Source organism: Neofelis nebulosa, chromosome 9 (genome assembly GCF_028018385.1).
Source record: "Neofelis nebulosa isolate mNeoNeb1 chromosome 9, mNeoNeb1.pri, whole genome shotgun sequence".
Taxonomy (NCBI): Eukaryota; Metazoa; Chordata; class Mammalia; order Carnivora; family Felidae; genus Neofelis; species Neofelis nebulosa.
Window position 1 is genome coordinate 132,457,084 of NC_080790.1, and position 6,000 is coordinate 132,463,083.

The 6,000-nt window shown below is 47.8% G+C and overlaps 1 protein-coding gene across 6 annotated transcripts in view; it reads left to right on the forward strand.

Moving 5' to 3' along the window:
* TSHZ2 (teashirt zinc finger homeobox 2) overlaps positions 1 to 6,000 on the forward strand; it is a 455,675-nt gene that overhangs the window by 20,509 nt on the left and 429,166 nt on the right. The window lies entirely within an intron of this gene.

The window sequence follows — 6,000 nt, forward strand, 5'->3', positions numbered from 1 at the left end:
ATTTTCTAGGGGAGGAACATGGAGTAAAAATAAAAGGCAGTTCTTGTTTCCAGAGGAGCAAAGGAGAATTTGTGGGGTGAGGGCTTGAGCGTGAAACTTTGCTGGCGGACATTGATCCTATGCTGCCTGTAGGTCTTCCAGGGCACGAACCTCGATCCGGGGATAACCTGAAAGAGACATGGAAACGACACCAGGGAAGGAGGGCTGGTTGGATCGATCAGATTCGTGGAAGATAAGTTCATGAAAGGGGTACATGTATTTGAGAGTCATTATTTTATTCATTCAGCAGATATTTATTAATTTCTGTTGTTTTCAAGACCTTGTGCTGTGTGCCAGGACTATGAGGATAACGAAGGCATAGCCTCTGTGTTGACAGGTTAGTGATAGAGTACCCAGAACAAAGCCAGGGAGTGTTAACTGGATGGATGGATGGATGGATGGATAGACGGATGGATGGAGATGATCTATGACTCACTAGGAATTCAAGCTCATTTCTCTGTGTGTGTGTGTATGTGTGTGTGTGTGTGTGTTTACTTCTGGGTCTAATTGTTGATCTGTCAAGATTTTATACCAGGCAGCCCCTGGCACTTCCATCAAGGATGGATAACCTCTTCCAAGGAACCATTCCTGAACCCAGGTCCCTTCTTGCCTGCAGATCCTCGCCCCTACTCAGCTCTTAGGGCAATAACTTTCTGTAAAGGTTTTTGGATTTGCCCTAGTTGGCTACACTGGATCTTTTTCACTCCTCACCATAAACTTTTCTCTGCTTTGTTCTCTGAAAAATAATAATCAGACTCGTTAATATTTACTAAGCTGTGCCGGGCACTGCCCCGGATCCTTTACACGTACCTGACTTCATTCAGCTTTCCTCTCAACTAAGGAGGTAGGCACACTGCTAATCTCCCCATTTTCCATGAAAACTGAGGCACAGAGCTATTAAGTGATACACTAACATAGCAAATGTATAGTGCAACTAGAATTTAACCCCAGGAGTGTTTGCCTCTAAGGGTGCACTCAGCCAGATTTTTAACGAATCGTGGACTGGTGATAAATTATACCTCATCTGCATGACTCGACTGAGCCTCAGCCTTGGCACCTATAGGTACAGAGACCCAAGGGGTGGGATTGGGACGGGTCTGAGACTCTTCCTTCCTTTTCACACACGGTGGTCACAATGGTCACCTGGCAGCGTATGACTTAGCAATTCTGGCAGAAGAACACTTTCCTTCAGAGGACCCCCAGCGAATAGGCTCCAGGATTTACGTTGGCCCACATTGGTTTGCATAGCCTTCCCCCAACCAATCACTGGCCTCTGACTGGCCGGCCTCGCTCATGTAGGCCCCCAGTGCTGCAGGAGCCAGGAGCAGCTGGTGGCCAGTCACCAAAGCAAAATCAAGGTGATATTACCAAAGTAAGGGAGACTGGATGCCGGGCCAACAGAGTCAAGAGCCTCATGCTGTATGCTCTGAAGGGTTACACCCCATGGCCTTGAACTCAGAGGAAGATTCAAATCGAGGCTGTTATTTACTTTCTGTCTGACCTTAGATAAGCTATTAACCTTCTAAGCACTAGGTTCTCAGTTTTGAAAATAATTATCCTGATACCATGTGGGGTTGCCAGGGGGGTTATACAGATTGAGTATATAGTGTGTTTCATGCATACATGGCACATAGTAAGTGCTCAATAAATGTTCGTTAATGTGATGGTTATGGAGGTAACCGTGAGAACTACCAGAATAATGTCTTTGGAGACGTTCATGCTTCCGGGCACGTTGTGTAATAAACGTGGAGTTGGAGGTGAGCTTCAGCCCCCGGATTGAAAGAACCACATTGTTAAGTCTCGCTCCCCATAGCTTCCTTTCGGTTAAGGCCAAAAGTCCTTGGCAACTTTCCTTTCCTTTCAGGTGTTGATTTATTTATTAATTGGGCAAAATGGGAATTGACGAGCCTGAAACGATAAAGATGCTCATGATTTTCTTTTTTTTAAAAAAACGTGTTTGTACGTCGGGAATGAAGGATGTGGCGAGGTTGAACGGGAGAAAAATGACTATGTCAAAGTCAGCTGGGGTAGTGTCACTTCCCCGCTTTCCCGGGGTAAGCAAGGGGGTCAGATGCGGGCATTGTGCGGTTGAGAAAGCGAGACTCTGCCTGCTTTCTTCTACTGCATTTGGGACTTGTTCAGAGACTAGCTGGTTGGATGGCAAGTTGCCTTCTTGCAGAAAAACTGACATAACAAACAGGCACTGTGCATTCAAGGTTCAGAGAAGCCTTTCCTCCTACTTTATTCTCCTGCATCGTGGTGTTTCTGGGCTGCTGACGTAGGCGAAGGAATCGCTGTGTTTATGTGAGTATGTGATGCTCTACGAGCAGCATACATTTGCCCGTGGCTGAGTCATACGTGTATCCGAAGCTATGGGTCCTGGCCGCTGTTGATTTAGTCCAAGGCATATATAATGTCCTGTAGAAACCATCCTGCTTAGTAGTCCCTCACTTACTGTGTTCTACAAGCTGCTGGCAAAGGTAATTATACTTAATAGGAGCCACCTTTGATTTAAAGCTGCAGAGGAGGGTCATTAAATTGAGCGGCAAGCCTGGTGGAGGGGTGGCGTGCAACCTTTGTTTGGGGACATTCGTTCGGAGCAGCTGGGATTGCTTACAAGGGCAGTGTTCCTCGGGCCCACATTTGTCACCCAGATTGTCTTGCAAAGACAATCAGCGGGCCTGGGAGAGAGCATCGAAGGTGGTGTGCAGGAAGCTGCTTTCCTGGTTCTCGCCTCTCCAGCCTCGTCCGTCCTGGCTCATGTGCTTGCCTCCCCAGGTGGGTTCAGCATCCACCTGCCCACTGGACCGGCGGTCCTGAGATGTCTAATCCCACGGCCTCTGGAGGGAGAAGTCTGGGTCTGCCCCGGGCACCTGCGGCCACAACAAAAACATCCCAGCCTCATAATCCTCCGATGATTTAATGTGAGATGATTTAGTGTCTTTAAGATTTCATTTCAGTCCTTCGTGTGGCTATGGTTACATTTCAAAGATTGTCTATAGACGCGTGTGTATATGTGTGTGTGTATACATATATCTGTATCCATACGTTTTTATGGCAAGCCTAGTTTGGTTGAAAGAAAAAAAAATCCATGTGTGCGGTCACTCCTCAGAGTTTCCGAATTGCGACACCCAAGCGAGGGAGTTTGTGCCAGGAGGAGACAGCCTGTTCTGTGAGGATGCCACGTAGAATTGGGACTGATACAGGTGTCTGCAGAGTCTCAGCGAGGGAGTACCGACACCAGCTGAACCTCACAGGCTTCCAGAGGGTTCCCGGGCTGCCAGATGCTTTCACAGAGTCCAGAGGGATATCAGGAAAACCCCCTCCCCTAACCTCACCCCGGCTCCGAGGATCGAGTCATGGCCTAAAACTTTCGTACTCACGGTGTGGTCTGGGGGCCGGCGGCCTTGGTGTCTCCTGGGAGCTTGCTGGACACATGCAAATTCTCAGGCCCTGCCCCAGCCCTGCTGACTCAGAGACTGCATTTTAACAAGATGCCCAGGGGGTTTGTGAGCGCGTTATGTCTGAGCAGAGTCTGCCTACAGCGCCCTGGAAGGCTGGCTCCTTTCTGGCAGGACACCCTCAGTGCTCTCTCCTCCCGTGCTCTGGCTTTGTCCTGTTCTCCTTGTCGCCCAGCTCTTCCCTCCGCTCAGTTTAGCCAACACCTCACGTAGTTCGGGTCTCGGCCTGAGTATCACCTGCTCAGGGAAACTGTGATGCCTCGGATTATATCAAGCCCACCCCCGTCCCCATTACTGGCTGGAAAGTACCGTGTATCTCTGCTTTGTTCTTCTCAGCATTGACATTTTACCATTCTTGGCTTACTTGATTCTCATCCATCTCTCCGTGCTGCCCACCCCCACCCCTAGACGGTAAGTTCCATGAAGGCAGAGGCCTGGCTTTATCGTCCCCATGTCCTGAGGCCCCAGCACTGCGTCTAGTATATGCTAGAAGCTCAAGAAATACTTGTCCAATAATCAGATGCACGTTCACAGGCACATCCCCTCTTGAGTACTAGGAGATGCGTGTGACTTGCTACTCAGTCTGTCTCCTTAGGAATTGTCAGAACATTCTAGAACTGTCTTCTGTTGAGTCATTTGCAGGTGATGAAGCAACGGAACTGCTACTTGTTAAACCTCATCCACATACTGAGCGTCATCCTCTTTAATACCTCTTACCAGTCATGAATGAACACAGGGATCAACTATGGCTTCAAGCAGGGATTTCAGATTTAACAGCCAGGAGGGGGCCGGACAAGAAAATATGCTCCACCCTTAACTCCAGCACCAAGGAGGCTGAGCACACGCTCTACCTTGGGTTGGCCATCGGCTTGGCGCTCGAAGAGGTGCGGAGTTCCCTGTTCTGCCTCTTAGAATAAATCTTTATTGGTCACACTCACTGTGTGCTAAGCACTGTTCTAGGCTGGGAGGGGACAGTGGAGACTATATCAGGTCCCTCCTCTCATGGGGCAGAGCCAACATACATTTAAGTGTGTAAGGGCTAAGTAGAAAAATCCAGCATGGAAAAGGGTAGATGAGGAGAAGGGGCTCTTGTATTGTAGGCCTTTGCTTCCTTCACTGCTGTATCCCCAGCAATTAGCTTGACATCTGGCACATAACAGGTGCTCAGTTAACCCCAGTTGGTGACTGACTGATGGAATAGGACTTTCCAAAGGGGGCTGAGCACTAGCCCTGTTGTATGTGGCCACAAAATAAGGCAGAGAAGATGGGCCCATTTGGGGATTGGAGTTTCTGACTCTGTTGTCCAGATTCAGTGCCCTCGAAGGCACAGGTTTCTGGTTAGAATCATCAGAATCGGGGCACCTGGGTGGCTCGGTCGGTTGGGCGTCCGACTTCGGCTCAGGTCACGATCTCGCGGTCCGTGAGTTTGAGCCCCGCGTCGGGCTCTGTGCTGACGGCTCGGAGCCTGGAGCCTGTTTCAGATTCTGTGTCTCCCTCTCTCTCTGCCCCTCCCCCGTTCATGCTCTGTCTCTCTCTGTCTCAAAAATAAATAAACGTTAAAAAAAAAATTAAAAAAAAAGAATCATCAGAATCACCCCTAGAACTTACCCAAAAAACCCCCAACACACACACACACACACGCACACACACACACAAGTGTTCAGCTTATTTCTTGGACGAATTTTGACATCACGATTTCCAGAAGTGGAAGTCAGCATATGTTTTTAAAAATAGCCTCCCACTTGAGTCTGATCTGCAAAGAAGGCTGAGAAACAGTGTTCCAAGCAGTTGAAGTAAAAACACCGTCCATCATTTGTTGAGTGCCTACTGTGTGCCAGGCAAGGTACTCGGTGACCAATTGACCTCATTGAGAGAGAAGCTGATGATGATGACAAGGACAAGAACCACCACTGACGTTCACTGAATAACTACTTTGTGCCAGGTGCTGTGCTAAGTAAGCACTGAACGTGTTTCAACCGGTTTCCCTTTTCATAACCATCCTGTGAAATGAGTCCTCTTACGTCTCACTCGCCATTATGGGAATTTCAGAGAAGGTTCAAATGAATATCAGATATGTGATTGTGAGCAGGGTTGCTAAGTTGTGACCCATGAGCCAGATTCAGCCCACCACCTGTTTTTGTAGGATTCGTGAGCTAGAATGACTTTGACATTTTTAAATGTTCAGCAGAGGGGGAAAATGTGGAAATTTGTTTTCTCTTATGTTACCTAAGTACCTACATGATATCCTTGATTTTGTCTCCTAGCCTTCAAAGCCTAAAATATTTACTATTTGGCTCTTAATGGGAAAGGTGAGCTCGTCCTTGTTCCAGAAGCTCATTCCCAGCCTGTGATACGCATAAGACAGTTGCATGCAGGACAATTTTTGGTGGTAGAATCAAGCATTTTTTAATAGTTATGGTTTTAATTTTCTGTGTATTATACAGGGAAAGTGTAATGGGTACATCAAAACCATGGTTTCATGAGTATTATTGCTGAATCC